The following is a 10,794-nucleotide window of genomic DNA, read 5'->3' on the forward strand; positions in this document are numbered from 1 at the left end:
GGTTGAATGAGTCAGTGTACTCGTGAGTGAGTAAGTTTGCCTTGATACAAAGGCCAAATACTGCTAATGCTGAAACAAAAGCAGAAAACGCTGGATATACTCAGCAGTCATGATGTGGGTACGCCGGCGTTGGACTGGCGTAAACACAGTAAAAAGTCTGACAACACCAGGTTTTAGTCCAACCTATTTATTTGATAATATACTCACAAGCTTTTGGGGTTAGCCCCTTCGTCAGGTGAATGGAGAGTTCTGGCCTCAGACAGAGCATATAAAGCACAGACAGTTTAGAGATTACTGATTAGTATACTCAGCAGGCCAGCATCTGTGGAGAGAAAAATAGAGGTAAGGGGCCAGATTTTCACTGTGATGCAAAGGGCCCCATCACACAGAATTTTGCTTTGAGGAGGACAGGGAGCTGAATCAATTCAAGCATATCGGTTCCGGAAGCAGATTGGAGATGGCCGGGGAGGATGGATAAGTGCCGAGGCAGGCTGGTTAGAAAGCTTTCCTTGGTTCTCTGGGACTTCATCCCAGTTGTTTTAAAACTTGTTAGGTCCTCTTCACACATTCCCATACCAAGATCCACTCACTTGCCCTTTCATAATCTTGTCAACGCTCTGCCCCTCATACTCCCATGCCATCTCCATAGGTACCCTTCCCAGTATCTATTATGGGCAGACCTCAGGTATTATGTGGCGAAAACAAATAAATTTCTAATAAATCTCACAGTGTTCTTACTCATACACACAATACAGAAGAAAAAAAATTTGTTCAAGAAACCCATTCAAAGAATTTAAATCTCTTCAAGTAATCATGTGTCATAAACACTAATTTCTATCCAGTAACCACATGAAAGGCAGCTAATCCTTTATTAGCTTCTTAAAACTATAAATCAAAGCATAAACACAACAGTCCAGCTGAGATAAGTGTATCTGGAGCTTTAGAAACTTAGCCAAACATTTGTAATGGGCTCGGCTATAATAACAGTATGCGGGGAATGTCAACAATGAGCTTTATTGAAATCGCAAGAACAAATTGTAATATTTTTTAAAGTTACATCAGATGGCCTGTCAATCAAGAAATGCAGCAGCCATTGCTTTTTTATGGTAACTGGCAGCTGCAGCCTGTTTGTTTTCCCTCATGCTTAAAAGGCTGGGAATTTAAATAACTTCAGACACATAAACAGAATTTAACCGCACAAGAACATTTACATCTCTCCCATAAATTCATGACTCCTGCACTGAAGGACAAAGCACTTGGAAAAGCTAAAATTCTGTCTGTATAAATTCGGCCCTATTTTCAAATGGCCAACAGATTCATGTTCCACAGCCTGTGTGATTTAGAGACTAACCTTTTCCCTACTGGCAAAAATGGTATTGACCAGAAAAGCTGTCTGCGAGATTCATAGATCTCCAGAGTCATCCCATCACTGCAAAAATACAACCCAAAGTTTCTGGTTAATGACTTTTCATCAGATCTGTTGTCTCTTCATCAATGCTGCTGGACCTGCTAATTTTTCCAGCATGTTAAAAGTCTTAGATGGTCTTCTCATGCCATCCAAACTCATTCTGGAAACAGTGCAACAGGCCATACACTCCCATGACTGAGCTTATAACCCCTCCAGACCTGACTTATTGTTTGTTAAACTGCAGGCAGTATATTTAAGCCTAGAAAGTGGATTTTCCGGTACCTGATTTCAGGACAGAAATGGATCCCCATTTCATATACTGACTCAACAACCCAATATTCAATGGGAGCATCAAATTGGACTGAACTACCTCCAGGAGTCCCTGGCAGCTGCCTGAAATCAACTCTAAACAAATTAAATACACAAAGAAACTTCTGTGTCAAACTAAAGAAAGTGCTAAAGACAGTGGAAGAAACAGAAGGCAACTTTTTCAAAAACATTGACCCAGGACAGCTCCATGGTAAAATAATCCTCATCATTGCACTCCCCACCCTGAACAAGACTTTCTGACTTCTTGCCTACTTTCCCATCATTGATGAACTGCTTCTTGGAGTGTGGCAAGTGCCTGCAGAACATTTGTCCTGCACCCCAGAAGATTGAAGGAGACCAAAATCATGGATCCTCTGACTATCATTTTAGGCATGGTGGCCACTTCTGTTGTTCAGTTTGCATCACAGAACAGGTACAAATGAATTTTTAGGCCATAAGGTCCACTCCAGCACACTGACTGTAGCCCTAGCTGAAAAGTCTAGAACCAGAGGACATGGGGCTAAATGTACCACCCTGCTGGGCATGTTTTTGTCAGGGCAGCACATAAAAAGTGAGAGTACCCAGTCCACCAACGTATAACGATCTGGAACATACAGGGTTATTGTGGGACTGAGTACAATGAAACCCACACAGTGATGGAAGGAGTCACATGGCCCAGACCTAGAGGTCAGTGTGGTGTTGAGTGGAGATATATATATAGGCCTAAACATGGAGACTGCTCCTTTACTCTATATATGTAAATCATTCTTTTAATTAATGAGGGCTCACATTTAACCTACAGAGACTTGTTTAAGGCAAACCAATCTGTAATCAGCTTACCAAGGCATCTTCCACCTTCCTGCCCAATTCCAGCTGTGCCCCATCCAAGATTAGTAGCCTGCCCACCATATATAAATAAATAATTGAAGGTCAATGGAGCTTGTTACTAAGCCAGTGGACAGAGATATTATGCCACTACACCATAATATGGTTGGTATAGATAGGTGGGCGGATGTGGGGAGGCTGTTTTCTGAAGCAAGTTGAAAAATTAGAGGAAGAAGTGTGCACATCAGGAGCAAATGCCCCAAGATGTCACCACTCCACACCGAATTTATACCTCAATGCCTCACCACTTGCCCTCTGAAGTCTGTCTGGCCCCACCTCCCTCTCCTCCACCTCTGAGCACTTGAATGATTTTAAAAGCCTGGACCTTCTATGTCTCCAGCGTCCGTTGCTTTTCTACATACTCCCCTTGCAGTCCTGCCAGTGCCCATACTGAGATCTGCCACAGTCAGGACTGCTACTCAGCTGCAGGGCAGGAGTCCCATTGAGGGGCAAAAGTCCCACTTTCACCTGCTCAGCGCACCAGCAGCACATTATCACTGTAGGGATGGCTTGTTTTCTGTGGGTCAGCTGCCGGCCAACGTTTCTTCCACGAGGGTTAGCAATACACCTTCTCCCCACCATCCCGTGTAAAACTCAGCCCTTATTTTCAAGGTGAGTTGTTGGCTGCTTCAGACTGAGACAAATAGAAATTACTTCATTTGAGATTTGTGAATCTTTTGAAATCTCCACCTCATATGTAGTGGATGCTCAATTGATGAATATTTTCAAGGCTGAGATTGATAGATCTTTGTCCACTAAAGGGATCAAGATATTGGGATAGGGCAGGAATGTGGAGCTGATGTACAAATTCAGCCGAGATCTTACTGAATGGTGGAACAGGTTTGATACTCCACTTCAGCATCTTTTTGCACAACTCTGACTGCAGGTGTGAGAAAGTGAAGTCACTACCACTATAGCTATCCATTTAATTAGTTTTTTTAATTCATTCATGGGACATTGGCATCAATGGCTGGTCACCATTTATTGCCCATCCCCGGTTACCCTTGGAGGGCAATTGAGGGTCAACCACATTGCTGTGGATCAGGAGTCACATGTCGACCAGACCAGGTAAGGAGAGCAGACTTCCTTCCCTAAAGGACATTGGTGAACCAAACGGGTTTTTCCAATAATCCATAATGGTTTTATGGTCATCAGTAAATTCTTAATTCCAAATATTTTTTATTGAATTTAAATTCCACCATCTGCAATGGTGGGATTCGATCCTGGGTCCCCAGAATATTAGCTGAGCTTCTGGATGAATAGTTTAGTGATACTACCACTCAGCCATCATCTGCCCTGGTGCTCTGAGATATATGTCAAATAGAAGGGTAAAATGCCTTAACTTATGACTGAAACGAGTGAGAAACTGACCATTCTTAAAATCCACACAGGAACACCTTAATACTCCCACATAAGTAGGAGTTTCCAAATGAAGTAGAAAAGAACAATCCCTTTCTCCAAACAGCAGAAACCAGCCTGAAATATCTCTCTCCCTTCTTTTTCCCATTTGTTCCCAGAACTAACGCCAATATTTTTTTGACTGCATGATGCCACACAAACATATACAAGTTTGGTAACTGTTAACTAAATTACCATGTCAATACATTGTACAATGACCAAATCTAATGTGCAAGTAAATAACTTACACAAAATTATATAGAAATTATAACATGGATACAAATTATTTGGCCCAGCCACGATTGTTACCATGATTCCTTTTTACTTTGTTTTGTATTATGATTTTGAGCTATATTTTTCCCTCATTAGATATTCTAATGGTAAACATCATTAACCCAAGTTAAGAATCATGTTCCATCACTAAAGCTATTGGGCCTTGTGATTAAATGCCTGGTGTTCACCACCTGCTGACACCACCCTGTTAAAGTGTTGTTCTGAAAGTTGTATCATTTTATAAGTTCTCAGTTTTCTTCCTATTATTTACTGCCTTCCTGATGGTGATAACTCTTGCTGAAGTATTCTGGCAGCCTTGATTTCTCCTGCGTTCAGCCACATTTTGTGATTGATCTAAGATTGTGAGTATCAGAAAACTATTCAGTTTTCTTTTTATCATTCTTAAGCATGTGTGTATCCCTGGCAGGGTTTGCATTTAATCCCTATTCCGTCTCTAGTTGGGCTTAAGAAGATAGTGGCAGGCCTGCTTCTTGAATTATTGGAGTCCATGTAGTGAAGATTCTTCAACAGTTCTGTTGTATGAGGAATCCCAGGATTTTGTCGCAGCAACACTGCAGAAATGCTAATGAATGTCCATGATTTGGAAGGCAACTTTGAGTTGATGGTATTCTCATGCAGCTGTTCCCTTTCTCCTTCTGAGTGATGCAGTTAATAGAAACTTACAAAATTCTAACAGAGTTGGACAGGGTAGATTCAGAAAGAATTCTATAATTCTATGATCCTATGAATGTTGTCAATGGTGGGGGAGCCCAGAACTAGGGGTCATAGTTTGAGGATAATGGGTAAAGCTTTCAGAACTGAGGTGAGGAGAAATTTCTTCACCCAGAGGGTGGTGAATGTGTGGAATTCATTATCACAGAACGTAGTTGAGGCCAAAATGTTGTTTGATTTCAAGAAGAAATTAGATATAGCTCTAAGGTCTAAAGGGATCGAAGGGTATGGAGGAAAGGGGGATCAGGATATTGAATTTGATGATCATCCATGATCAAAATGAATGGTGGAGCAGGCGCGAATGGCTGAATGACCTACTCCAGCTTCTAGTTTCTATGTTTCAAAGCCTTTCCAAGCCTTGCACAAGACCACAAACCAGCCTCCCGTCCATTGACTGTGTCTACACTTCTCACTGTCTCAGAAAAGCAGCCAGCATAATTAAGGACCCCACACACCACTGACCTACTCTCTTCCACCTTCTTCGTCAGGAAAAAAGATACAAAAGCCTGAGGTCACACACCAACTGACTCAAGAATAGCTTCTTCTCTGCTGCCACCAGACTTTTGAATGGACCTACCTCACACTAAGTTAATCTTTCTCTACAACCTACCTATGACTGCAACACTACATTCTGCACTTTCTCCTTTCCTTCTCTATGAGCAATATGTTTTGTCTGTATAGCTCGCAAGAAACAATACTTTTCACCTTTACTAATACATGTGACAATAATAAATCAAACCAAATCAAATCAAAAGCAATTGAGCTGCAAGGGAGGGAATGAAGATGGATCACAGGTGAGCCAAGGAAAGGAGAGCAGCTTGGCTTAGAGTGTAGATAGGTATGAGAACAGTACAGATTAGCCAACAAAGAAAGAGAAATCCCATAAAAGCAAAGACATCTGTAAACCCATGTGCTGTAAATGGAATTGCAGCTTTTTGGGGTAATCTCTCTGCCACTCAACACAAAACTTGAAACATTTAAAGTAACACTGTTATCAAAAGCTTTCTTCTCAGTCTGAGCCTGAGTAGGAATATGATGGGGAATGTATTTCAAATAATTCTTTTTGATGTTGTTACAATGTGTTTTGCAGTTTTTCTTTGTGTAACGTAAGTTGGCAAGTTCTTTCTTATGACAATGTGAATGACTTAAAAGCTTTTGGGAGAGGAAGGGATCTGCGCATTAAGATTGCCAATTAGTAAAATAACTTATTAGAAATGCAAAAATGTTAACACTTTACTAAATCAAAGGCAGAAAATTAATGGGCATTCAAAGAAAATTGACAGATGTTCAAAATTCCGAGATTTCTCAGACTCTGAGACATTGTTCTGGAATGTTCACAGACTAGCTCTTTCTTCACTATCATAATGTCAGCAGAAATACAAAATGCTTTTGTAAATGGAATTTCTGCCACACAAGTGTTAAATCTACATTGACAGAGCAGATCTACCTTTAAAAAGTTTTTTTGCCATAGTTATGGGAATGCAAATAGATATTAACCTCAAATTCATTTGGGTAGAATCTGCATCATTAGGAATATCTGGGGAGTAATTCCAAACATTAAATTGAATCAAGCATTTTTTTTCTTTATATTAATTTGCATGAGGTCAAGTTAAGCATTTACAGGATGTGGAGTTGCTGAATTGTTGCTCTATAGGTATGTTTCACTGTCTCTAGATCTGTGTATAATATTATGCCGGCGCTGTTATTTCACTGGTAATTCATGTACAATCTTGCATCTCATATGATAAATAAATTTTGGAATAACACATCAAAGTTCAAATTCTCTAACGGGACACATAAGGTAGATTTTTCTCTTTACTGCCTGGGGGGTAATCAGCCTAGCCAGAACCTCCACTTGCTAGGACTTAATTGACTTTCATTTCAGGCATGAATCCATACTGTTAGATTGTCATCAAAATAGTGAAAATGAAAATCTACCTTATATGTTAGAATATTTTACTCTTTCTTTAAAAAACTTCTTTTTTACTCTCCAGTTTTTCCTCTGGTTTTCACACTTTACTCTTCTTGCAACTCACAGGTCCAAGGCCATGAGGAAAAAGACCTTGAAATATACTTGATTCTGAAAGGTGAGTCTTGGCAGCTTATTTGACTGCACAATAATTACAGCTAAGTTTTATTCACACTTCTAACAGAGAACAACGATGATCAACGAAGTTCAGCTGAGATTCACCCAGTCACACCATTGAGAGCTGTGTTCCTCTTTCATAGAAAATAGCGGTGAACTCATCACTCTGCCTTCAGCCCCATCAGCACAACATGTTTCGAAAGAGCATGGTTTCATTTAAATGATAATTATTTTTAATTCTTCCAGAACTTCTTGCAATTTCCAATGGTAACGCTCAAAATAAATGGGATGATAAACTATTTTATAAAAGTGTGTTATAACATGTAGATCACAAAGATTTATTCACTAGTTCTGTTTAATAGCCTGTTCCTTTAAAGTCACAAAGTTTAGTTACTGTATAGAGGCACATCTTGAGGTAAATTCATGCTTAATTAATGTTAATGAGCAAAATTTGCAGATGCTTAAATTCCAAACTTAAGTGTGGGCTGGAACTTTCAATGTGAAAGTGGGAATAATATTTGGTTTACATAATGCACTAGAAATGAACTGTCAGGAAGGGGAGCAATTCATCAAGAGGGAAAGAACTTTTCATGTAGTAACTATCCCATGTAATAGCTCTTATGAGTTTTATATTCATTTTAGCATGCCTACAATTAGCCTCAGCAATAACCCGTTGCAAACAATATGCATGAAACAATGCTCACTGGGGAGGTGATGGCCTAGTGGTATTATCGCTATATTATTAATCCAGAAACTCAGCTAATGTTCTGGGGACATTTCTAGTTTCAAATCCCACCACAGTGGATGGTGGAAATTGAATTTAATAAAAAAAGTCTGGAATTAAGAATCTACTGATGACCATGAAACATTGCCAATTGTCGGAAAAACAAATCATTAACATCTTTTAGAGAAGGTAATCTGTCGTCCTTACATGGTTTGGTCTACATGTGACTTCAGAGCCACAGCAATGTTATTGACTCTCAACTGCCCTTGGGAACTAGGGACGGGCAATAAATGCTGGCCAGCCAGTGACACCCATGTCCCAAGAATGAATAAAAGAAAATCTATAATAGCTCCATCTGAGTGCGTCTCCATGTTAAAATAATTATTAGTAATAAATTAACATATTTAACATAACGTGCTATAATGAATATTCTCATATTTTTGTAGCAGTTTTATTGAATAAGCGGGACATGATAGGGAGTGTGAAATGTTGCTTCTCTTACAGCAAACATGGATCCAAACATAAAATAAACTTTTGACTTTGCTGTTTGGGTGCTTTGCAATCAGATTCTGTTACACAAATGTTCTACGTTCCCTATAAACAAAACCAGTGGTATTAATTCTGACACGTATGACACATATCACATGTCCATCCAAGATACTTGCCTCACCAATGTCAAAACAGCAAAGACATCTGTAACATGTCAATGTTTTGATTTAATACACATCTTAATTGCGTAATTTTAGGAAATTAATTAAAATTATTTTAAAATAGGCTTAATGTTAGTTTTTGATGCAAAATTAATAATATAATAAGTATAAATGTATTTTATAACATTTCTTTACTGTGGATTATGGGTGGGATTTTACAGCCCTGCTTGAGTGAGATCAGAAATTCTCACCTGAGGTCAACAGACATTTCTGTTGTCCACCCCTCACCTGGTCTGATTCCGTGGTGGGTGGGGTAATAGAATGCCAGCATATATCTGTAGAAAAAGATCTTATGACATTAAAGAAAATACTAGCCTCTTGAGCAGATTTTGCTGGGCTACATCCTCTTTCTTAAGCAATTTATGAATCTGTTATACCTGAGTAAAACTTCCTAATGTAAATGTGTTCTTTTCAGGTCAATGAAGTAACAAACCTCCACATTAGTGCCCAACATGAAGAGATATACTGAAAGTATTCTATAATTATTTCAACATAGACTGATCTATAACACTGTATTTAATGATTTTGTACTGTAGAAATAAAGAGGTAGCATTTTTATTTTGTGTGATGTATCTAATTTCAGACTTTAAACAACGCTTGCTAATAGTTTTGTATAAAGTAAATATATTGTATAAGCAAACTGTTGGATGTAGAAATGATACAAAATGTATGTCCTTATCCTCTGAGAGTAGAATCTTATTTTATAACCAGCCACCTTTGCCCTCCAACAACAACTATGCCTTTTGTAGTTGTTGATCATGGAAACTGGTCCAGTCTACAAATATCTTCAGTTGGTCTGACTTCTTAAATATTGCATTTGACTGTAACCATCAATGATACTTTAATATGGGAGCCTGCATTTTGGCTGAATTGAATGCAAAATGAGTTGATTAGGTTAGAGATTGTCACCCCCAATGTATTTTATTGTGATCTATTAAACTAATTGTTTCTCATGAATCAATTACGGATCAACCATAGTTTTCAATGATTGTGATTATAGCAACTTTTTTATAAATAAGAGTAGTCTGCATTTATGTAATCTTAATTATTTCCTTCTGAAATTGTAATATAATCTCTAATAGACATGCATATGACAAACATAGGGCAGCAAAATGGCACAGCGATTAGCACTGCTGCCTCACAGTGCCAGGGCTCCAAGTTTGATTCGCGACTTGGGTCACTGTCTGTGTGGAGTTTGCACACTGTCTGTGTTCAGTTCTCCCCATGTCTGTATGAGTTTCCTCCAGGTGCTCTGGTTTCCTCCCACAGTCTGAAAGATGTGCTGGTTAGATGTATTACCATGCTAAATTCTCCCTCAGCATACCCAAAGAGGTGCCAGAGTGTGGCAAGTAGTGGATTTTTACAGTAACTTCATTGCAGTGTTAATGTTATCCTACTTCTGTAGTACCAGCAATGTACAAGTTTCCATTGCTTTTGCAATACAAATCATACACTATATTTCATTTCACTGCAATATTTTTGACCCTGCAGTATTTGTTTCAATTTGTCCGCAAAATGTGTGCTTTAAAATTTTGTAAAAAGCTTTAAATGTTATTGCAAAGAGGGAATTGTTACATTTTCCCTCAAGTATTTGACAGGTGGATTAATTTTCCAATAAAAAATATTGTTGCCTTCCCAAACAGTATTTTATACTGTTATGAAAAGAAATAGAATACATTCCTCTTTTGTATGGACTTGTGTACTCAATCATATTGTGAGTTTTGGTCACAAAATCATTTACCTTTTTAACAAAGAGTTGACCAAAATAGAAGGATGTCACTTGCGAAAGTACTTTATTCGTATTAACTGGAACTGAATTATCGTTGTGCAGTTATCCTCTTTTTTATTAATATATAACCAACCTCTTTTGAAACAAATACCATGATGTTGAAGTATCCTATACTTTCCACATTTTATATGTAGTGGAATAAATGTGAAATGTTTTGATTGCAATAAGTGAATCAAAGAAGAAGTCTCAGCACCAGAGCAACACCTTAAAAATGTTTAAGAGGTATAAGTAATTTTGTTACATTCTTAAATGTTTTTTATTTTATGATAAATGTTCATGACATTATCATGGAAACTGGCTTTGAGGAGCTCTTCAGCACAATCGTATGAAGAAGCTGAATTGATGCATATAATCACAATGATCAGTGAAGTAGTCTGGGTTAGCAATTGTATGCAAGGATAATAATTCTGCTCTTTTACTGACATGATTTTGTTCCCTAGTTTTCCGATGATATTGTAATGCTTATCAGAAAAGCAAGCT

The 10,794-nt window shown here is 38.3% G+C and overlaps 1 long non-coding RNA gene across 1 annotated transcript; it reads left to right on the forward strand.

The window, feature by feature from the left end:
- Nucleotides 1–14: 14 nt before the first annotated feature.
- LOC145343172 (uncharacterized) lies at nucleotides 15–9,454 on the forward strand. Its single transcript, XR_013886689.1, has 3 exons — nucleotides 15–4,635; nucleotides 7,044–7,092; nucleotides 8,941–9,454. It is a non-coding gene; the product is annotated as an uncharacterized LOC145343172 (long non-coding RNA).
- The last annotated feature ends 1,340 nt before the right edge of the window (nucleotides 9,455–10,794 follow it).

The sequence above is a fragment of the Carcharhinus amblyrhynchos genome, chromosome 5, assembly GCF_965287045.1.
Source record: "Carcharhinus amblyrhynchos chromosome 5, sCarAmb.v2.hapA, whole genome shotgun sequence".
Lineage (NCBI taxonomy): Eukaryota > Metazoa > Chordata > Chondrichthyes > Carcharhiniformes > Carcharhinidae > Carcharhinus > Carcharhinus amblyrhynchos.